Genomic DNA, 25,160 nt, shown 5'->3' with positions numbered 1-25,160 from the left:
ACCACGCCCGGCTAATTTTTTGAACTTTTTAGTAGAGATGGGGTTTCACCACGTTAGCCAGGATTGTCTCCATCTCCTGACCTTGTGATCTGCCCACCTTGGCCTCCCAAAGCGCTGGGATTACAGGCATGAGCCACCGTGCCTGGCCAAAGAATGGCTTTTTAAAAAATATTTTAGTTTCAGGGGTACAAGTGCAGGTTTGTTATATAGGTAAATTATGTATCAGAGGTTTGCTGTACAGATTATTTTGTCACCCAGGTAATAAGCATGGTACCTAATAGGCAGTTTTACAATCCCCACCCTCCTCCAACCCTCCACCCTCAAGCAGACCCTAGTGACTGTTGTTCCCTTCTTTGTATCCACGTGTACTCAACGTTTAACTCCACTTACACATGAGAACATGTGGTATTTGATTTTCTGTTTCTGCATTAGTTCACTTAGGATAATGATCTCCCGCTCCATGCATGTTGCTGCAAAGGATATGATCTCATTATTTTTTATGGCTGCTTAGTATTCCATGGTGTATATGTATCACATTTTCTTTCTCCAGTCTACCATTGATGGGCATTTAGGTTGACTCCAAGTCTTTGCTATGGTGAAGAGTGCTGCATCGGACATATATGTGCATGTGTATTTATGGCAGAATGATTTGTATTCCTTTGAGTATATACCCAATAATGAGATGATTGAGGTTAAATAGCCATTTAACCATGGGGTTAAATGCTAAGTTCTTTGAGAAATCGCCAAACTGCTTTCCACAATGGAAAACGAATTCACTATTCCCATCAGCAACATGTAAGCATTCCTTTCTCTCCACGACCTTACCAGCATTTGTTATTTTTTGACTTTTTAATAATAGCCATGAGGCCTGGCACGGTGGCACATGCCTGTAATCCCAGCACCTTGAGAGGCTGAGGCGGGCAGATCAGTTCAGATCAGGAGTTTGAGACCAGCCTGGCCAACATGGTGAAACCCTGTCTCTACTAAAAATACTAAAAAATTAGTCCGGCTTGTTGACACACACCTGTAATCCTAGCTACTCAGGAGACTGAGGCAGGAGAATCGCTTGAACTCGGGAGGTGGAGGTTGCAGTAAACCAAGATCACACCACTGCACTCCAGCCTGGGTGACAGATGAGACTCCATCTCAAAAAAAAGGAAAATAATAATAATAGCCATGAAGAATGACTTTTATAATGAAAAAAAGTAACAGAGAAATGTTTTCCATACAAAAGGCCATACTAATAACAGTGTTATCTTTGGAAGTGAAATAATAATCATTTGCTGTTTCTGAAATGGGAAATTCCATGACACAGTATGAGATTGAGTGTTCATCTGTGTACCAGTGATGTACGCAATTTATCAATCATCCTGGTTGGGATTCTCTCCCCCGCCTAGTTGTAGATCATTGCTACATCCATACAGTGAAATTTGGAGAACACCGCGAAATGAAAGTGTCGGTATGCTCATCAACCCAAATGCTTCACTCACCCTTCCCAGATCCTTTTCCCTCTTTCCTCTTCCTAGTTCATGCCACCAATGAGTCCACTGAGATGAGGAAGTTTTTTTATTTACACAAATTCATATAAATTTGCTCTGAAAAGAGGACCTGCATACAATACACACTACCCACGTTCAGGACACCACCTGAGAGGGGACGACAAGCCAGAGGCAGGGGTAGGCAAGTTGAGTGGGTGTGAGATGAGGAGGGTGTAAAGAAAAAGGGACTGGGGAGGCCCAGATGGCAGGAGTCCTGCCAAGGGCACCTGGGACACAGATCTGGGGAGCAGCAGTGCTCCTGGGCAGGAGGAGGTGGAAAAAGCCCCATCAGGAATGGTGAATAAACTGGATACATCAATCCAACAGAACCTACAAAATCTGCTTGTTAGTCTGATTTCATGGCATGGTCTTATTATCAAATTATGCCTGTTGACAAATGATTAAGTATTTTTATCACTTCTAACTCAGGAAAATAACAGAGAGACTTTTGCCACACACACAAAAAAGGCCATTCTAAATTAACTAATAACAGTGCTATCTTCGGAAGTGAAATAAGAATCAGACTCTGTTTCTAAAACAGGAAATTCCATGACACAACATCAAATTGAGTATTTGTCAATAGTATACCATCCAGGAAGCCCCAGAAAGTCTTCAGAGAAACAATTACTTCTTTTTTGTTGTTTGCTTGTTTTTGTTTTGGGGTTTGTTGTTTGTTTGTTTGTTTGTTTGAGACGGAGCCTTGCTCTGTCACCCGGGCAAGTGCAGTGGCGCGATCTCGGCTCACTGCAACCTCCGCTTCCCAGGTTCAAGTGATTCTCCTGCCTCAGCCTCATGAGTAGCTGGGACTACAGGCACGAGCCACAACGTCTGACTAATTTTTTGTATTTTTAGTAGAGACGTGGTTTTGCCATGTTGGTGAGGCCGGTCTTGAACTCCTGAGCTTAAGTGATCCGCCCGCCTCGGCCTCCCAAGTTGCTGGGATTACTGGCGTGAGCCACCATGCCCGGTCGAAATTACTTCCTAACTTACAAACTAAGAAACTGTCTTATGAATGTGATCACTGGGCTAAGGTGGCCTCATCACAGAGGGCCTTGTTTAGGATGTCATTATAGCTGGGCCATCTACAGTAGTGAAACATTAAGATTAATTTACCAAATTCAGTATTGGTTCAGCTCTATTATTCCTTTACACACAGCTGTGGTTCACTCCAAACCTGCCCCTTCTCTAGACGTTAATGGCTGTTTCTCCACAGATGCATGAAGGGATTCCCTGGATAAGAGAAAAATCACAGAGGGCTGGGTTCATGACTTAGGTGCTTAAGCACATAAGGGAGGTGATAGAAACTTAAGCAATGAATGGGGGCAGTATTCTGCAAACTTTTATTTTGAGTATTTAGAACTTAGATTTATCACCAGGTTTCAAGGGCTTGTCTTTAATGAAGATAGATTCAACAAATATGCATGGAGCATACCTATACGTCCCAAACCCTAAGCTGGGATCTATGGATATAAAGGCACATTAAACCTAAAATCTCACATTCTACAAACCTCAAGAAACTCACATTCCATAGATTGTTTGTTTCTTTCCTCAACATGGCCAGGAATACAGTAGTATTTAATCCATAAATTCTTTCGCAATTCAATAAGTGTTAGTGTTATGAAAGTTAGTGTTATTGAATGCTTTTCATCTCACTACATTTTCCTTCTTATTTCTGTTGAATGACACAAACCTGAAACTTATTTTCTCAGAGACAATTAAATAGTATATTCTATTAGTTTTCTGTGTAGCTTTACTGGTCATCTACTAGAAGCCAGATACTATCTTTAGCTCCATTAATAATAATTCCAATAATGTCAAGGGCATGCATTTTGGAGGCAGGGAATCTGGACATGGTCCCAGTTCCACCAATTCATAGCTCTGTGAGTTTTCACTTCAGTTTCTTCCTTGTAGGATGCATATCATAATAATACCTACCCTGCCTACCTCCCTCAGGTGAGTAACATAAGGGTTGTTTTCAAAATAAACTATTTATATTTGAAGATAACGTTGCTAACAGTATCTTTTAAAAACAAAAACAAAAATACCGGACTTATCACAGGCAGCATTCCAGGTTCCTTCTCAACATCAAAGCAAGTAAGGGCTTCTCAGGAGCGGAGGCTTACAGGACTTGTTGCTACCTGCTGCTCTACTTCTCTACGACATCCTGGTCCCTAAAAAGTCTTTGTTAGAATGAAGCATAGATGCTGTGATGGCTGCCAGTGTTGTGTTATCAGAAGATGTGCTTCGAGATATTCAACTGCTGAGGAAACTTAGCAGTTGAAAATCTTAGTGGCTGGACATCTTGAGAACTGTATAACTTGGATGAAAATGTGCACAGTTCAGACCAGGCTTGGTCGCCTTAGAAAGCACATCATCACCACTGGGGCCGCTTTGTGATTTTTGTGAACCCTAGGCTCTTTTGCCTTTATGGGTACTTCCTCCATTAAAGAAAAAATCGAAATCATATTTTATGATTACATTGGTATAAAAATGAATATAATCCATGCAGGATTCATTATTAGAAGTTGAGTATCCCTTATTCAAATGCTTGACACCAGAAGGGTTTCAGATTTCAGATATTTTTGGATTTTTGAATATTTGCACTATACACTTACCAGTTCAGCATACCTTTGAGCATCATGTTGGCACTCAAAAAGTTTTAGATATGGGAACATTTCGTACTTTGAATTTTTGGATTAAGAATATTCAACTTGTATATATTTACTATTATTACTATACTATCTTTTTCCTTATGATGTTTAAAGAAATTGAAACATTTTAATGGTCCCTAAAAGTCATGTGGACTCTAGCCCCTGCTCCTGCTGTGCCTAGCAGACAAGTCAGTCCTGCTCATCAGAGCAGACATCCATCATCTGACCACCCCTACCTCGCCAGCCATATCTCCCACCACCCTGCCCTCCACTCCATTCCAGCCTGCTCAGCCCTGCTTCATGCCCTCTATCATGTCCAGCATATTCCTATCCTAGAGCCTGAGCCCTAGAGTTCTCTTGACTTGGGATGCTCTTCCTCAGATCTTTGCAAGTCACTCTGGTCTCTGGAGAGGTCTCCACCTCTCCAGAGAGGCCTTCCTTGACAACCCTGACAATCCCAGCCACCCTCCATGCCATAATCTTGTTGTAGTTTCTTAGTAGAGCTTACAACAATCTGAAAAGGTCTGATTTCTTTGTTTATTATTGGCCTCTCATGCCAAGAAGATATAAGGGCTGTGAGGTATATGAGGGCAGGGACTTGGTCTGCCTTGTTCACCGTCACATCCCCAGTGCTTGGTCCATGGTAGGTTCTTAATAAACATTTATGGAATAAACGAATGAGTAGATAGGCTGCAAAGCTTTCTCAACTCATTCGAAGAATGTGGGAACAAAATATTTCCTGCCATTTTGTTCTTTATTCTTTGTTCATTTATTCTTAATAGCAGGTCTCCACCAGACCAGGACAAGCATCCTTGGGGAGTTAGTGTCCAGAGCTGTAGGGAAGGGAGGGAGGAGGGCACTTTTGCACATACAACCAGACCAGACTCAAATGAGAGCACAGAAAATGCTCATAGCTGGTCCCTCTGGGTTTCTTTTAAAAAGTTCATTCAGTATCTACTAAATGCCTGCTTGTGTTAGCCACCACCTCAGAAGAAGAGGACTAGTTTCCACTCTCAAAGAATAATGAAACGGCAACCACATGGAAAGTGAATTTGGAAAGCACCTTGAAAGGACATACACTTCACCTCCTGTCTTCAGTCAGGACATGGGACATTGCTGAGAGACTTGGAGACAGTGGCTTTAGGGACTGTGAGAGACGTTTACTTTTTCTCAGCATCCATTCCTTCTTTTTGGTAATACCACATCCATTTTCATTTTCTTATGAGGAATTCTTCCTCCCCCATTATTTATAGGTTTGGGGGGATTCTTATTAACGGTCCTCAGCCTTCTTCCCTGAGAGAAGGGATGGTTGGTCATGTGACCCGAGCCCATCAGACCTTCTCTAGAGGCTTGAATTTTAGCAGTGATACAAAGGGATTGTGGGGGTGCGGAGCATGAAGTACTCGTACATTCACTCACAAAACCATGGATTCATTCCCACCTCCAAGAACCCCAGGAATGCCCTAGTACCCTTCTTTTCAGAGCATGATTCTCCAACGTTCCTCAATTTGGTGAACTTCCTGTTGACCTCTCTGTTTAAGGAAACCAGAGGCGTTTCTCTGAAGCCCCTAGAGGCATGTAGCGGGAGCTGTGCGCAACTGGAGCATTAGACTGTTTCTAGATGCAGACAATCCAAATAACTGACTGCTTTGTGCTTCAGGTTTTCAAGACTTCAAAGAGAGATAATTCCTATTCAGTCAGCACCCAAAGATTATTGAGAGGTTAAAATGAACTAGTAAACTAACAAGCGTATGTGTCAGTTAGGTCTCCCAGGAAGCAGATGCTGAAACAGTGTAAGCAACACAAGCGGTTTATTTGGGGGCAACACCTCTGAGAAATGAAAGGAAAGAGAAGCAGAGCCGTCTCTACAGAAAGACAAAAAAATTTGCTAGCCGTGTGGTGCCCAAGAGTTCAAGGCTGCAGTGAGATATGATGGCACCACTCACGGCTTTCCAGCCTGGGTGACAGAGTAAGACCCTGTCTCAAAAAAAAAAAAAGTATAATCTTGTCATAACTTGATGACAAGGGGAATCTAGATATGCATAAAAACTGAGAAGTCTCTTGGGGAAAAATAATCCAGGCCCCAGTCTCTTCCCTTTGAGGTTCAAAATCATGAGTACTCCTTTGATGGCCTGTTACAGTCTCAACTGGCCCCAAACGGGAGCTCACCATAAGGGAGGAGGCACCTAGACTGATCCCCCCAGACTCACCACTGGATCCATGGGTATTTGAGGAGACTGCTTTTGGAAGCTCCTGATCCTCCAAATTTTAAGTTCCAAGGCTCCGACTCAATAAACTGTTTAAACACGAAATAACTGAGTTTAAAATTGTTTTTTAAATTATTTTGCCGGGCGCGGTGGGTGGCTCATGCCTGTAATCCCAGCACTTTGGAAGGCCGAGGCGGGCAGATCACCTGAGGTTGGGAGTTCAAGACCAGCCTGACCAACATGGAGAAACCCCGTCTCTACTAAAAATACAAAATTAGCCGGGTGTGGTGGCGCATGCCTGTAATCCCAGCTGCTCGGGAGGCTGAGGTAGGAGAATTGCTTGAACCCAGCAGGAGGAGGTTGCGGTGAGCTGGAGATCGTGCCACTGCACTCCAGCCTGGGCAACAAGAGTGAAACTCCATCTCAAAATAAATAAATAAATAAAAATAAAAAATGAAATCAAATAAAATTAAAATTATGTTAATCTTTCCCACACTGACTGCTTCCTAATTCTACTCACAGACACATGCATAGACAACTGATTGAAGTTGAAGGAAGGCAAAATAAATTGTACCAACAATGAAACATTTTAACCTAATGAAAAAATAGTTTTTGACAGATTAAAATTAGTCTAAACCATTTTTAAGACTAATTTGCCGATGTGCTGTTAATAAAGTTATTATATTTATTCCTAAAATAAGCAACTATTCAGGGCAGGAAGACAGAACACAAAGGATTTCTCCTGGCCCTTCTGAACCAGGTTTCAAGAAAGAAAACCATGTTTCTTTTTGAAATACAATTTATAGAGTAACAAAATATGGGTGTGAGGAAAGGGACAGATCCCTTTTCTTTCCCAAATTGTCCTAGTGTTGACATTAGGAAGATTAACATTTGATTCTAAGTGACCCTAGGATCCACTTATTTGTCATCTTGGAAACAATAGGTTAACAGTTTTCAAAATAACTGAACAATGTAAACAAACAGCTTCTTTGACTAATCTAGGATCTGCTGCTGCCTCTGTAAAGTCACCTTCAGGACATTTTCAAAAAGAGTTTGGGGTTTTTTGTGTTTTGGTTTTTTTTTTTAAATCTCTTTACAGTGTGAAAAGCCTTGCCTGAAAATTGACTAATGTGTAAAAGGAAGCCATCATTCACGCTAATGAGGTCCTTCAACAGGTCCTTCTTCCAGTGCTCCAAGCTGCCCTAGAGCTGAAATGTGAGGCTTCTTTAACCTGGGGCTGGCTGAAAGAATTTCACTGCCCTTCCAAGGCATTCAATGTAGGCTTCTTTCTAGTACATTTTCTTCAGGTTTTTCGTTCACACACTAATCACTAAAATAAAGCATTCCATTTCTAAGCATCTGAAAGGTGCTGACATATGCACACCTCAGATGAATGGGTTGTTTAATCCTCCCTTCCACAACTCCACCTGCACAAAAACCAAAAAACAGCCATGCGCAGTGCATTGGCACCATCCATCTTGTACTCAAAACGTCTCGCTCAGTTTGTTTTCTCTTTCCTTCACCCATCTACCCCCACCACAGGCACATGTACAAAATTTGAATCACATCCAAACCTGAACCAATGAAACTAAGATGCTCAATATTTTTATTTATCTACGATTATTTCTAAAGCCTGGAAAATTTTGAGTTTTCAGAAATTCGGAGAAGGAAAATTCTCCATAACCACAGACAGGTTTCATAATCACTCCAAGGAAATGACAAGTTCTTCTTGGGAACAACTCCTTTTGCTTTCTGAAATTTGAGGTGAGAAATTTCTTTTTTTTTTTAACCGAACCACAAAAAAATGAATGATGTCATTCTTATACCATGGGAACTGGTACTATAAGTTCTATCAAGAGACGTAGGTTCTCATTTCCAACAGAGATGACTAAATTATGTGTAGGGCTAGTGAGAAAAAGGAGAGGGAGGGTGAAAGCCACATTACTGTTATTGCTTGTTCAGAACCGTATGTATTCCCACATTTCTCCCTTACAGTGTTTTCTTGCTTAAAGAATTAAGAGAATATTTGGGACTTTTCTCTTCGTCTCATTTCCCCTCAGTTTCAAACTGCCAGCTAGTTTTCTAGATGGGTACTGAACAAGAGTAATCTGCGTACTGAAATGAAAGTTCCACCTCCTAAACCGCGTTTGTAACATTGATTGGGTCCAAAGCGATATCACAGAAAGCTGTACCAACCATATGGTAAAATACCTGCTTCAAAGTCTTTTGATTTACTAAGATGAACCTTCTGAAAACTTAGAGACATTACAGTCCAGCCAGATGCCTCCTCTCTCTATAAAGAAGCTAAGCAACAAAATGATGAGTTGATTTTTCCCAAGATCACATGGGTAAGTGGAGACACAATTGAGCCAAGATCTTTTACATTTCTCTTTATTGTATAATTTTAAAGGAGATCAAGAAGATATTTTTATTTATAAATTGGAATTTAAGCTAGATTTTGATGTTCAAAGAAATCCTTAAATATTGTTTTCTATTAAAAAATTTCTATCACATTTTGTCTGAGGATTATCACTTCTGTAAGACTATCCAGATCTATCTTCACATTTACTGCTAGCAAATAAATTAAAAATTCTAAAGATAATTGAGTAACTTTCAGGATAATACAGTTATTACAGATGGATACATATTATAGATATTGTCTAAGTCTTAAGAAAACATACCCAAGAAATTTGCAGGACTAGGATGCTAAGGGCAGGCATAGCAAAGTTGGGACATATTAATCAAACCCAAGAGGAACGAAATAGATTGCATCCAGGCCTAAATTCAATGTTAGTGATGGGTGGAATCATCCAACCCAGAAAGGTAAGGTAGACAAAATGTGTTTGAAAAAGAATGATTTTGACAGACTTAAAACTGACTGATTTTACATCTCTTACTATGGAAAAGATCACAAGAAATAACCTACATTATAAAGGAATTCCTAAAAACAAAACCAAAAAAATAAAAATTTGATCCCGAAAGCATTGAAAAAGTAAAAGGAGGCCGGACGCGGTGGCTCAAGCCTGTAATTCCAGCACTTTGGGAGGCCGAGGCGGGTGGATCACGAGGTCAGGAGATCGAGACTATCCTGGCTAACATGGTGAAACCCCGTCTCTACTAAAAATACAAAAAACTAGCCGGGCGCGGTGGCGGGCGCCTGTAGTCTCAGCTACTTGGGAGGCTGAGGCGGGAGAATGGCGTGAACCCGGGAGGCGGAGCTTGCAGTGAGCCGAGATCACGCCACTGCACTCCAGCTGGGAGACACAGCGAGACTCCGTCTCAAAAAAAAAAAAAAAAAAAAAAGAAAAAGTAAAAGGAAAGAAGGTACATAATTCCAGTACCCACAGCAAGCCCCACCAGTGTTAGAGAAGAAAAGCAGCCAAATTAAAAAGCAGATTCAAGAAGATCTTAATAAAAATGGTGGGCCAGATGCGGTGGCTGGAACCTGTAATCCCAGCATTTTGGAAGATCGAGGTAGGAGGCTTTTCCTGAGGCCAGAAGTTCAAGACCAGTGTGGGCAACATAGTGAGACCTCATCTCTGCAAAAATAAAAAATTAAAAATCTAGCTGGTTGTGGCGGTGCATGCCTGTAGTCCCAGCTACTTGGGAGGCTGATGTGGGAGAGGCTCGAGCACAGGAGTTTGAGTCTGCAGTGAGCCATGATCACGCCACTGCACTCCAGCCTGGGCAACAGAGCAAGACCCTGTCCCCCTACCAAAAAAAAAAAAAAAAATTAAAGAAAGAAAATAGTGGAATAAGGGTCCCCAAAAATTCTCTCCTCCACAAAAGCAATAAGAAAATTCTAAATTGTCAGTATCACTTTTGTGGTTAAATTTATTTTGAAGTTTTATTAATGTTATTATAAATGGATTTGTTTTTTAATTTCATTTCTTTATTGTTCATGGCTAGTGCACAGAAACAGAATTAGTTTTTTTATGTTGAACTTGTATCCTACAACCTTGCTGAACTCATTTAGGAGCTCTAATAGTTAATAGATTTTCTTGTGGTTTTCTCTGCATCCTTAGGATGATGTCATCTACAAGTAGAGATTGATTTTACTTCTTTCTTTTAAACCTGAATTTCTTTTATTTCCTTTTCTTGTCTAATAGCCCTGAATACAACCTCCAGTACAAGGTTGCATCGCAGTGGCAAAAGAAGATATTCTTTTCTTGTTTCCGATCTTGATTTTTGTTTCTGATCTTAGGAGAAAAGATTTTGGTCTGTCACTATTATATCTGATGTTAGATGTGGGTTTTTTGAAGACTGATAAAGTTCCCTTCCCCTTCCCTTCCACCATAGTTTATCAAGTGTTTTTATCATAAAAGGCTGTTGGATTTTATCAAATGATTTTTCTGCATCCATTGAGATGATCATGTTGTTTTTGTCTTTTACTCCATTAATATGGTATATATTTTGATTGAACTAGTAACTAAAAAACTTCCCACAAAGAAAAGCCTGGTACCATATGGCATCAGCAGTGAATTCTATCAAATGTTTAGAAAATAATTAGCACCATTGTGTCACAAACTCTTCCCAAAAATAGAAGAGGAGAGACCACTTCACAAATCATTCTATGAGGCTAGTATTACTTGATACCAAAACTAGAAAAATACATCACAAGAAAAGGAAACTACAGACCAAATGCCTTATGATCATAGCTGGGAAAATCCTCCACAAAATACTAGCAATGAAATCCAGCAACATGTAGAAATGATTATGGCCCATGACCGAATAGGATTTACACAAGGAATGCGAAGCTGGTTCAATATATGAAAATCAATCAATTTACTTCTTGACAGAAGTATTATCTCAATCAAGTTTATTTCATGGGTCATAAAATAATAGCTGGCATCAAAGAACAGGGATCTTGGCAAGACTGAAGACAAGAAGAATTTCCACTGAGCCTCTCCCATGGCTTTTGGTAAGTCTGGGTCCTGAATTCTGGGAACATCATTTTGCTTGAAATAGCTGCTGTAGGGCTGAGGATTTCCTTGTTTTTTACATTTTGTGGGCATTAGCTATTGCTGTGACAATCTTGTATATCCTATTAATTATTTGGATTTTTTATTTTTAAAAAGGTGACACATGAGAGCCTTAGTGGTGAATTAATACAACCTCTGAGACCTTGAAGACTTTGGCTTCTGAAGGAAAGAAACCCTTGAGTTAAAACTGAGCAGAGAAAAGAAATTGGAGAGGATGAATTTTGGATTCAATTCTTTTGCACTTCTTTGAACTCTAACTTATTAGAGAATTTCATCTTTGGTCTTGGATTTCTTCCTAAAAGATTGATAATAAAGGGGATTTTTATTCAAATTGGGGCATCTTTATTTATACTTTATTACTGGAGTATTCTTATGTGGATATTTACTCCTACTGTAGAGTCTCTAAATTGCATAGATGTACATGGACATAATTTGGATGGGAAATAGAGTATAAAGTAAGTGTTCAACCTTAAGTTATTTTGCTCATTGTCCATTTTAACCCACTTAAAAGGTGCCCGGGGAAAAATTTATATTGCATACCAGCAGTCCCTGGTAGGTTTAGGGGAACCACCCTGCTTCAAGTTCAGTCCCTGGATGTTTGAAGGCTTAATAATAAATCCAAAACGGCTAAGCCAGGAAATTGGGCAGATGTGTGAGGATGCCACATATTTTCATGGGAAAAAAAACTCTAGGGAGTGACACTCTTGGGCTTTCTCCCCAGGACTAGTGCGTTTGAAGGGAGGAAATGAGCATACTCTTCTCATGCCCATCTCCTCTTTTTGTGAGCCTGGCAGACGGTAGCAAGCATAAATTCACTGTTCCTTCAGACCGTGTGTTTTCTAGGCATGGAAGTAGTTTCATAAGCAAACTGGAAAGACGGGAATCATGGACAGAGAGTGAGCATTCTGAATTAGTAATTTTAATGAGCAATTTTGGAGCAGTTGAATTAGCAATTTCAAATTAGTAATTTTGGAATAACGTCAGTGTCAGGGGAAAGACAGTGTCCAGGGCATGTGGCAATGGGCTGTTGCAGTGGGAGAAATAAGGGACCCCGGAGGTGAGGAGGGCATACTCCAAGCCAGGGTATGAGATGTATCATCCACAAGAACTCTGGAGACTGAAAGTAGAAGGCAGAGTGTGGGGAAAGACTATGAGCCTGCTGTCCACATCCGTGATGAAGGAGGCAGAGCTGGGGGGTCACGGATGACAGCAGCGAGGAGGACCAATGACATGTGCCACTGGAACACCATGTACCCCTGTGGAGCAAGAGCTTGAAGATGAGGATGACACAGAGTGATCTGGAAGCAGCAATAGAAAACAAGGGAGATCCCTGTCCTTCACCTCCAAACTCTGAGGGACAAGCATGTGAGAAAATGAAAGCATCCAGATAACAGTCAGACACAGGAGAAGGGCGGAAGTGTGTCCAGAAGAGATTGCAAACTTGGAGCGGTACTTGCAGGGTGGATGACAGCAGTCACTGGACCGTGTTTGAGGAATTAGAGTTCAAAGTATGTTCATGCTGTAGATGGGAATTAGGAGCAACAGGGATGGGGGCTGGAGAGAGGTTGGTTCTTTGACTACAGATGGAGGAAAACATTCAGTATCTCCTGAATAGATAGAAAGAAAATCACCCACAGTTACCTTTCTAAAGGCCAATCTGATCAGGACTGCCATTCTCAAAACACTTCAATGATGTACTATGGCTTTGAGGATAAAACCCAAACTCTTCAGTACAATTTTCTAGACCCTTCAAGATCTAGGCCCAGTTTGTCTTTCAACCACCCCACCCTATCTCTCCTCTCTCTGCCACACACTTGATAGCACACACCAACATACTAAACCAGTTCTGGGTCCTGGGATCTCCATACTCTCTCCTTCAGCGTCTGAGTCTTTGCACCCTCTAAATCCTCGCACATAACCTTTCCATTCTGCCTCTGAAGCATAAGAGGGCATAGTCCCATCTCAGACAGCAGTTCTTTTGGGACACCTTTCCTAATGCATCCTCTGAGATGGGTTAGTTGGGTCTCTTGAGCAGTCCCATCAAATGTTGTGTTCTACTGGCTTGTAATTGTGTTTTGATGTACACCATAGCTCCTGCAATACTGTTAGCTCCCTGAGGGGTACATAATACATGCCCTGTCAGACTTGTATCCTTAAAGTACAGCACAGTGCCTGCCACATCATAAACACTCAAAAGATAATTCTGATTAAGGCCAGGCGCGGTGGTTCACACCTGTAATCCCAACACTTTGGGAGGTCGAGGCGGGTGGATCACCTGAGGTCAGGAATTCAAGACAAGCCTGGCCAACATGGTGAAACCCCATCTCTACCAAAAATACAAAAATTAGCTGGGCATGGTGGCAGGTGCCTATAATCCCAGTTACTTAGGAGGCTGAGATAGGAGAATCGCTTGAACCCAGGAGGCAGAGGTTGCAATGGGCCAAGATCATGCCATTGCATTCCAGTTTGGGCAACAAGAGAGAAACTCCATCTCAAAAAAAAATTAAAAATAAATAAATAAATAAATAAATAAAATAATTCTGATTAAATGTGTTAATTAGTTAAACTGAGGTAAATAGTTGAAAAATCTGTTAAAGGATTTTAGATTGAAGAGAATCTACCTAATGTTAATGGCAACTGAATCTGGAAACAGATATGGGCATCTAGTTGACCCCAAAGATAATGAAATGTTAAAAATCCACTAAAAAAGATACGTCACCAAGATCAGAAAATGTGATGGTACATGATTACTTTGTTTGGAAAGTTGGTCTTAAATGTTTCCATTTTATTTATTTATTTATTTATTGAGACGGAGTCTCACTCTGTCACCCAGGCTGGAGTGCAGTGGCGTGATCTCGGCTCACTGCAAGCTCCACCTCCTGCGTTCAAGCCATTCTCCTGCCTCAGCCTCCTGAGTAGCTGGGACTACAGGCGCCCACCACCACTAATTTTTTATATTTTTACTAAAGATGGGGTTTCACTGTGTTAGCTAGGATGGTCTCGATCTCCTGACCTAGTGAACCACCCACCTCGGCCTCCCAAAGTGCTGGGATTACAGGTGTGAGCCACTGCGCCTGGCCCTTAAATGTTTTTAAAATCTCTTTCTATTCTAAGATGATATGGTTCAATACATTTCTCTTTCAATGACCTGTCTGAAACAAAATGAGATTCAGATAATGACTGTGTGGGGCCTCATTGTTAGCAAGTCGTTAGGAATTCATATCTTTCAAAAATAAACCTACGGGTTGGTAGAAAAAATCCTCAGTCTACGATGGAACTGCAAAGGATATCTGTTAAGACTGGGCCCAGTTTATTCCTATTGTGGAGTAGGTAATTCTAAACAAGGAATTCAATATCTGAACCTAGAAATAAGAATGATAGATTAGCCATCCTCACCCTCTATTCAAGTCTTCCTGTCTAGCCAGTAAAATTAGCGACTCTGTGGATCTATCCTTACCTCAGTTTATAAAGTCAGGGAAAATAGAAACTTTTTTTTTAAACAAAGTTTCACTCTGTCACCCAGGCTGGAGTGCAGTGGCATGATAAAGCTCACTGCAGCCTCATCTCCTGAGCTCAAGGGATCCTCCCACCTCAGCCTCCTAGGTAGCTAGGACTACAGACACATGCCACCATGTTAGGCTAATTTTTTTTTTTTAATTTTTAGTAGAATTGAAGTCTCACTATGTTGTTCAGGCTGATTTTGAATTCAGCTCAAGCAATCCTCCTGCCTCGGCCTCCCAAAGTGCAGGGATTACAGCTGTGACCCACCATGCTGAGAATAGAAACCTTTTAAAAGGAAACAACTTTGGAAAATCAAAGGCTTGCCATTAGCTTTGTGATCATAAGAACCTGATAGTGTTGTTTGAATTACTCTTTGTACCCTAAAATCACCGATTAAAAACAAAGGTATTGGCAATAGAGTTGTTGCTACCAATACTTATTCCTCTTTTTCAAGTTTGCTGATGCTTTTATCATTATTACTACAAAATCTGCAGTTCTTACAAAGCTATTGCACACCTTAAGAAAATAAATCATCCCTAAAAGGGAAGTGGAGGAAACTTTTTTCTCTCAGGATCTCCTTTGCAAATTCTGCAGTGTCTTATTTCAAAGGGGGTGGAATTTATCTATAAGTTCCAGTTTCCTATTGGTCAAGAGTCGGCCCCATCAGCAAGAACTCCCTGGCATTTCTGGGTTGTGCGAGCATGAGTGGTAAATGGGTTTCTGCTGGGCCCCCCATGATGTAGCAACAAAAAAGGCCTAGGTCAGATGTTCACTTGACTCCAGGACTTCGAGATCAGCCTAGGCAACATAGCAAGACCCTGTCTCTTTAAAAAACAAAAAAAAAAAAGAAGAAGAAGTGGAAATCCTAGGTCGGGAATCAAAAGCGTGTGAATGTAGGTAACACAGGCTGCAATGGAGCTGCTATCAGCTTACACTTCTGTGAAGCTGAGTGAAGCCTATGGGACTGATCCCTATAGCAATGGCTGGAGTCATAGAAAGAGGATTTGAAGTGGTGCCCAATAGGTGTCCAATATAAACTTACTCTTTCTTCTGCCTAGAACACTCTTCTTCCAGAAATCCAAATGGTACTTTCTCATGGCTCAGATGTCATCTTAGAGACGACTTCCTCAAGCGTCTGATTTAAGATAGCAACCCCCCATCTCCCACCACAGAGCTCCATTTCCCCATGCCTGTTTTTCCGCTGTACATTTGCTGTGCTTTGCACGATCTGAAATATTTACAGATTTAATTGCTTATTTGTTTATAATCTGTATCTTGGCAGCTAGAATGTAAATTCCATGAGGACAGGCACTTTGTTTTGTTTACTGCTGTATCCTCAGGACAAGGTATACACAGAGAGACATATATTGAGATCTTTCACATTTAAAACTAAAATTATGACTGCTATATAGTTTTACTGGATATTTTCCTATAGAAGGAAACATACAAAAATTAAAAATTCCCAAAGGATTGTGAACTATTTTGAAGTTTGTGGAAAAAGTAAACAAAAAACATGAGCATATGGTCAGCTGATAAAGCTTAACTGAATCTTATTTAATATCAGCTTTAACTCTATAAAGCTTAATATTAGCCAGACAGCAGGAAAATAAAACTTTCATTATTAATGATTTCCTAAACAGAGTCAAGAATTCTATCAGTAGGAAAAACAGAAAAAAAAAAGAAAAGAAAAGAAAAAAATCTCCTTCCCTGAACCACCTAGGTCCCTTGTAGTTTTAGAGCTATGTAAAACCATTGGGGTGGTGCATTTAACTGACATTCAAATCATTTCTCTTTAAGAAATAAGGACTAAGGCCAGGTGCAGTGGTTTATGCCTGTAATCTGAACACTAATGGAGGCTGAGGCAGGAGGATAGCTTGGGACCAGGAGACCAGACTGGTCAACATAGCGAGACCCTGTCTCTACAAAAATAAAAAAATATAAGGACTTATATAATTGGTGGTCTACAGACAGGTAAGATGTGATGGATTCAGGAACAAGATAAATGGCACGACAATTTAATGTACTGATTTACAATGAACTCAGCCTGTGTAATCACCCCTACTGCTGTGACTCTGAACCATCTCTCTTCAGAAGCCATAAGTGGCACTCTGGTTCAATGTTACCTTTAGAGGCTTGCAAGGAATGCTGAGAACATCTCTTAACATTTACAGATCTCATTTAAGCCAACCCTGCTGAGAGACCATCTTATTTTAAAGTCCCATGGAGAAAAAAAAGGAAATCCAAATGCCCCATTTAGGGGTCCATATCTTCACTGAGGCATAATTCTATTCTGCAGCTAACTCAGCCCTGGCAAAGCAGAGCAATGACTTTGAATAGAATGGGAAGCAGATTTGCCCTAAGCAGTTCCCAGCTTGAAAGGGCCCAAGACATTTTCCTTTCACACCATTACATGCAGACTTAATAAAGCCGTCGAACTCTGTGTAACAGTCTATATTTTTGATACACATTATTATAGCACCTTGTAGTTCCTTTTTTAAAATGCTACATGAGGCTGGGCACAGTGGCTCATGTCTGTAATCCTAGCACTTTGGGAGGCTGAGGTGGGCAGATCACTTGAGGTCAGGAGTTTGAAACCAGCCTGGTCAACATGGTGAAACCCCATCTCTACTAAAAATACCAAAAAATTAGCAGGGCATGGTGGCACGTGCCTGTAATCCTAGCTACTTGGGAGGCTGAGGTGGGCAAATCGTTTGAACCTGGGAGGCAGAGGTTGCAGGGAGCTGAGATTGTGCCACTGCACTCCAGCCTGGGCAACAAAGCGAGACTCCATCACAAAAATAAATAAAATAAAATGCTGCATGATAGTAACTTTTTTCATCCTTTCTGGCAAATTTAATTTTCTCTTAATTGTATCTCTGGGTCAAAGCTTCCTAAATCCTTTGGTCCAAAGATTCAAGAGTCTAACCAACATGGATTTCCACAGCAGGTTAGCCTGATTTCTGTGTCCTGTGTTTCTCAATCCAGTACGGTCTAGCCCCTTGCCACTACTCAAAGTGTGGGTTAGCACCAGCAGCACCAGCATCATCTGAGAGCTTGTCAGAAATGCAGATTCTCAGGCCAACTCAACTACTGAATCAGAATTTGTGCTTTAACAAGATCCTAGGTGACTCCTTGCATATTAAAGTCTGAGAAGCACTGTTTCAGAGGAGCAGAAAACAAGAGTGCTACCCTCATTCCCAATATACTCTGAGGTCCTGCTGTTTTGATCTCTTTTACTGTTGTTTTTTTTTTTCTTACAACAACATTTCTGGCATAAATTCGTAATTTATCTCTAAAAAATAGTAAAAATACATGGTTTTTAGAGTTAAAGGATGATAGTATTTATTTCAATCCTTTAAAAAAGTCTTTTCTTTAAGGTGCCATTTACTATTTATCACACAAATGAAGCTCACTGTATGTTATGTGTATTGTTACTTGTTTATGTCTGTCTCCATAGTGCCCCAGAGGGCAAGCACTGTGTTTTATCTCACTTTGCAGCTCTAACTGCCTATATTCAGATTTTTATAAGCAGTTGTTAATGATTGCAAAAAGAAGGTGGTCCATTGTGTCGTTTGCCCTGAACAATTAACCCACAGATGCAAAAAGCCAGAGTCAAACTGTGCTTCTCAATTTCATTATGGAAAGACAATACCAAAATTCTTGCTAAAATCAATGTAGATAAAATCTGTCATTTCCTTTTTCCTATCAATCCCTTTACCCTATCACAGTAAGAGATAAGATAGTCGGACCGAATTTAAGACCAGGCTGTCACTACCCAGGACTTCTTCAAACTGTTAGCAGATTAAATCCGTGGCTACTTTGTTCCCTAGTGGCGCCCTTTTAAGAGTCATTCATTTTCTAAATTTTAGAGACCTTTTCTATTATATGCATGTTCTTAAGGATAAACAGTGATATTGCTATCTCAGTCAGCACACTACAGAGTGCTGGTATTTTATACAGGGTAGCCAAGATCAATTTATTTAATCATTCGAAAGGCAGTGACCATCTTCGTTTTGGTTCCTCTTTCTACTGAATTTCCTGTTAGGAGTGGAAGAATTCTTTTCTAAGGAATATATCTACATGCCATGACACTGCCTTTTTCATGTCATTCCTTAGCAGTTTTCTATCTTTTAAAAAAAGGGATCAACATTTTCCATGACCTTCTCTGATTGCTGTGCATGGTGGTAATATATGGCCTTTTCAAAGAGCTTTTTGGACCTCATTCCTATAAGCCTTCAACACTTACTTGAATTTCTTGATAATCTACCAAACGACCTACTTTCTCTGGCCAATCGTTTTGTAAAAAACGTATTCAATACTTTAAGTACATAGATTTACTTTTCTCTTTTTTTTTTGTATTTTTATGTTCCTGGCATAATATTGTAACTATAATTAATAGTTATGTAACAGTAACATATTTGTATTAATATTAACATAATATAGTTATGGTCATAATATACTAGAAACATTAAAATTTATATTATATAAATGTACACATATATGCATATATATATATATAAAATATAATATTTCAATCCCAGCTACTCTTCCCTATTCTTACTACTTACTATTACAACCCTAGCTCAGGCCCATGAGACTTACATGCACTGCTACATGAGATTTTTCATTGTTTTACATTGTGCCCTAACTATTCCATGGGAAACATGCTTATCTACCCCATGTAAACTACTTGATAGGAATTATAAAACTCAGCAAAATACCTAGTACCTACCACCACCCTGAGTGCCTGGTACAACCTTGAACACTCACAGACTTTCTGTTGGATCAACATCCATTGACTGGCTTTTACTCTTTCGCCAGTAGATAAAGCCTGTATCAATGTAAGTAATGTGTAATTGAGAGTTGAGGTAATTATCTAGGAAGTTAAAGCAAAAAGTCAATCACTCTCACCAGCTTTCATTTTCCTCCCATAATAAAACTTGCAAAATCAGTAGTCTGGGTACTCCCAACATGAATCCACGTGTAATTGCTAGTTAGTAGTTCAGCCCTCTGTATAAAGTATTTTGTTTAGAAGTAGTCAAAGTTAGCACAGAGCTTGGTAAAACACAGAACCAGTATAACCAATATTTCTCCATGTGAGCATGGACTTTCAATTTATTGTATGTATTATATTGTCCCAAAACATATCAACCATACTATAGGTTACTTATTGTTTTCTTTTAAAAATCTGATCTTTCTTTTTTGCAGGATACAAACAAAGAGGAAAACATGTAAATTTTTATGGATTAGAGACAAATTAGCAGGCTTTCTAATAAACATTAATATTTGCTTTGTTTTTAATTGAAATTCTTTCCACTGTATACATAGAGTCTGTAGCTGTGTTAGTTTTTAACAAAAAAAATTTCACAATACTCGGACATGTGCGTGCACATGATTTGGAAATAGAACCATATTTATTATTATACTTATTTATAACCACTTATTGGAAAAAAGTATGTAAGATGGTATACCGAAATGCAAAACCCACATCTCTGCTTTTATAAGCATATTTAATTGCAGAACACATTTAATGACTCCTACTATGCTAGGCACAATTGAGAATCAATTGTACAACAAAATTCAAGCTTTAGTTCCTGTTTGATAATGTGTTCCACTTAATTACAGAAGGCAGCATATTTAAATATTTTTATTATATAAATTATGTTTTAAAAGTGTGTATAAATTCCTTTGCTCATTAGATTTGAATGAATACAATGGCATACTTTGATTTCAGGTATATAAGTAACAATATACCGCATTGTTAGTCATCTTCAAAGACTAGGAGGTCTTCACACCTTTCTCTCAGTTTCCCTTGCCAGGACCGAAAAAGGATACTATAAATGTCATGTTGTAAATGATAAATCACATTTTTATGGACTTGGAAGTTAATTTTGCTTAGAAGCATTTTTATGGACTTTGGAAGCTAAAGAATAAAAGCCGCTAGTTTGTAAGATCAAAAACTTTCCTTCCAGGGAGTAACATTTGTTTTCTTTCCTCCACATTCACTATTGGTTTCAGTTTCCTCTTGCTATTTTTTCACTGCTAAGAGGTACAAGCTGAAAACCATATACTTAATTAAGGCAGCTTTTCACCTAGCCTCTCAATTGAAAGCAATTTTTTTTGTTGTTATATAGTGGAAACAATAAAACAATTTGGAACGCCCTCCCCACTAACTGTTGCTCTTTCTTCCTGTGATCCAGAATCGCAGATGAACCATGATTCTCTTTAGGTGTCCATACTCCTTTCAAAAACTTGAGAAAGGCTGGGTCCAGATCCAAGAAGTGAATTTGGTTAGTGTATGGCACTCATAGCAATGAATGATGATATTAGGAAGGGGTATGTGACCCAGGTCTGGTCAATGGAATCTCATTTTCTGCCCCTACTTCTTATTGTCCCTCAAAGGGTTTGTGAAACTGAGGCAGTCATCTTGCCACTACTAGAGAAGGTAGGCCACCTGGATGAAGACAGTGCAACTGAGACATGAAATCTGGATCTCTGGTGACACTACTGAGCCACCAAATTAACCAACCTCGAAACTGCCCTATTTCTGAACTTTCTGTAACAAAAAATTTAAAATTACTCATCTGTTTTTGAGATGGAGCCTCATTCTGTCCAGGCTGGAGTGCAGTGGCACGATCTCAGCTCACTGCAAGCTCCGCCTCCAGGGTTCACGCCATTCTCCTGCCTCAGCCTCCCGAGTAGCTGGGACTACAGGCACCCGCCACCGTGCCCGGCTAATTTTTTTGTATTTTTAGCAGAGATGGGGTTTCACCATGTTAGCCAGGATGGTCTCGATCTCCTGACCTCGTGATCCACCCACCTCAGCCTCCCAAAGTGCTGGGATTGCAGGCGTGAGCCACCGCGCCTGGCCAAAAATTACTAATATTTAAAGCCAGTCAAAGTAGAGGTTTTGGTTATTTGCAAATGAAAATGAACAGAGTCCCCTCTATCTTGTGCTGTGATGAGAGGGAGGGCAAAATTCAAAATATAAGGAGAACTTCTTCATACTTCACTCTGCAAGTAGTAGGAGGAAGGGAGAAAGATGAACACAGGGTCTAATCATGAATACTCCATTCATGTATTAACTGCTTCATTTAACCTCAGTGCTCACTCACTCATTCCATAGTCTGTTAAAGAACACGAAATTCCCTCTCATTTTACTGAGTAGTTAGGACACAGAGGTTAACATAATACAAACCCTCACCCTTAAAGAACGCATAGGCCAATGGATGAGACAGATACGTCTACCAAAATTTTTACCTCACTGTGCTCGTACACCATCTGCCATGGAAGCCCTAAGTGATACCTAATTAAACCTGGGAGTGAGAGGCTAGTCATTATGCTGGATTAAAGGAAATGGACTGTTCAGGGAGGATTCTAAAAGGAATGTTTTTTCAAGTTATGAAGATATTTTCCTTTAAATTATTCAAACATTTCACATTCATGAAGTCATTTATTTCAGGGCAAATCTAAGTGACTCCTGGAGTTGATCTTGAAGAAAGAGCTTTAGACAGATACAGCAGAGAAGGGACCATCCAAAAAAGGGAACAGGGTGTACAAGGGCACAGAGGATGAGAGAGCGCCCCAGGGGAACTCAAATTAACCCGGAATGGCAGGGCAAAGCTGTATGTGAGGGAGTGCTGGGCGGTGACCTTAGAGGAGCAGACACGGGCCAGACAATGAAGGTCTTTATCCTAGTGAAAGTCAGGCCAAGCACTACTGGAGGATCACAAGTGACAGAGGGACATTATCAGATATGCTTCTCAGGAAAACCATTCTCGCAGTAGAAGAAATGATACATTGGGAAGAGGAAGAGTTAAGAATTTGGAAGAAGAAGAGTTAAGAAAGAAATGGACAAGACTTTGAAGCTATTGCAGAAATCCAATCCAACAAATGGTCAGGACCTGAACAAAGACAGAACAAAAACAGGGACTACGAGGATGATTAAAATAATTTTTTTTTTTTTTTTTGAGACGGAATCTTGCTCTGTCACCCAGGCTAGAGTGCAGTGGTACAATCTCGGCTCACTGCAACCTCCACCTCCCGGGTTCAAACAATTCTCCTGCCTCAGCCTCCTAAGTAGCTGGGATTACAGGCGCATGCCAACACGCCTGGCTAATTTTTTGTATTTTTAGTAGAGACAGGGTTTCACCATGTTAGCCAGGATGGTCTCAATCTCCTGACCTCATGACCTGCCCGCCTCAGCCTCCCAAAGTGCTGGGATTACAGGCGTGAGCCACTGCACCCAGCCTAAAAGAAATTATTGTTTGGGTCGAGCACATTGGCTCACTCCTGTAATCCCAGCACTTTGGGAAGCCGAGGCGGGCAGATCACCTGAGGTCAGGAGTTTGAGACCAGCCTGGCCAACATGGGGAAACCCCATCTCTACTAAAAATACAAAAAAAAAAAAAAAATTAGCAGGGCATGGTGGTGGGCGCCTGTAATCCCAGCTACTCGGGAGGCTGAGGCAGGAGAATCAGTTGAACCCAGGAGGTGGAAGTTGCAGTGAGCCAAGATCATGCCACTGCACCTCAGCCTGGGCAACAGAGGAAGAGTCCGTTTCAAAAAAAAAGAAGAAGAACTTATTGTTTGATGGCAGAAAGTGCATGGAAGGAGAGCACGAGGTAACCTAAACTGATGCCCTAGGACTGGACTGGACGATGGGGGAGATGACTGTTCAACCAAGGGGGACAGAGCACTCCTGGAGAGGAGACACATGGCACAGGAACAAGAGACAATGCCCAGGCCAGCAGCCACAAGGAAAGCACCACCATGTCCCGAACCCAAATAGTCTAACCCATTGTCACCATGACAATCGTAACCAATCTGAACTGATGATCTCAGAAAATATGTTATCTGTAGCTGTGAACAAACTGTCAATGGATTCCTATTCCTAACCCCTCCCAATCCTCAAAGTAACAGAAAACTTCAGGTGGATATAAATATATTGATTTATTTTATGCATAGATAAAATATAATGTAATGCAAGGGAAATGGAAGAATAAGTTGAATGTCGCTTTACATTTAGATGCATAAATGAGTCCAAAATTGGAAATGATTTTCCTTTTTTAGTGTGGCTAGTTGGTCTATATCACACTATGTAAATGCAACAGTTAATTTATTTGTATTTGTTTGTGTATGTTGTACAGGATATAGGAAATACATAAATACGTATGTATTTTTAGGTACCTTGTGATTGAATCCTTCAAGACACAGATGTTACCTATAAAAACTTTACTTGAAGCTCTCATTGAGATTCTATATGAAAGAGAAATGACCTTCTATAAACAAACAAGAAACTAAACCCCTAAGAGCCAGATTTTTTGGCCTACGGCAGGTGCCTGAGCCTGCTTGTTTTCCCTCTAGTCTCCCTTATCGCTGGCTGAGAGTCAGCAGTGGCTGCACCAGTATCTCTCTCCAATATACCTGGTTTATATAACAGTAACTGAGGTTAATTTTTCTCTCACTGCCTCCCGGAGAAAAGCGTATTGGATGTGTAGGAGTTAGGTGGTAAGGGATGCCTACTACTGATGGGAAAAAAAAAATGCATGGAGAACTTATGGGCAAAGTTCCCACTAAGATGCATTTTCTGCTTGCAAGAAGATTAAAACAAGTATTATTAGCATACAAAGGGTGAAAATCATATGTAGCAGAACTATAGCAGCACCAGAAGCTTCAGGGCATGTTCACGGTTGAATGGATTTTTGAGCTAGCTCTTATAACTGAGTAACAGGCAGAAACAGGAAGGAGAAAGAGTACTCCAAGTGAAGAAACAGCATAAGCAAGAAATGGAGTCTAGAAAGAAAACGGTAAACGCATGGCATAATGCAAATTATCTCCTCTTTGATGACCTCCCCGCAGGCCTCTGACACCATCCCAGGGCCCCCATAGCACCTACCATATGTATTAAGGTTATTTCTTAAGGATGTCTCTTCCCAGCTAAAATGCTAACTCCTAAAGATCTGGAACTGTCATTGTTTTCATCTTTTCATTCATAGCACATAAAACCACATCAGGTATGTAATTGATATTTGACAACATCTCACTGAGTAAATGGGGTCTGCCTGTGTCCATCAATGAACATGATCCCAGTTAGCTGGTACCAGGGCAAGTGGGAGTGATGAGATGGAAAATGAAATAAGAAATGGAGCCTGGAGCCAGATCATGAAAAACTCAAACCTCATAACTCAGGAGGTTAGATTTTATACGGAGTGAACCATTTACATCATGAAAAACTCAAACCTCATAACTCAGGAGGTTAGATTTTATACGGAGTGAACC

Source organism: Macaca nemestrina, chromosome 5, assembly GCF_043159975.1.
Source record: "Macaca nemestrina isolate mMacNem1 chromosome 5, mMacNem.hap1, whole genome shotgun sequence".
Taxonomy (NCBI): domain Eukaryota; kingdom Metazoa; phylum Chordata; class Mammalia; order Primates; family Cercopithecidae; genus Macaca; species Macaca nemestrina.
The sequence above is the reverse complement of the archived record's forward strand: the minus strand, read 5'-3'. Positions refer to the sequence as shown.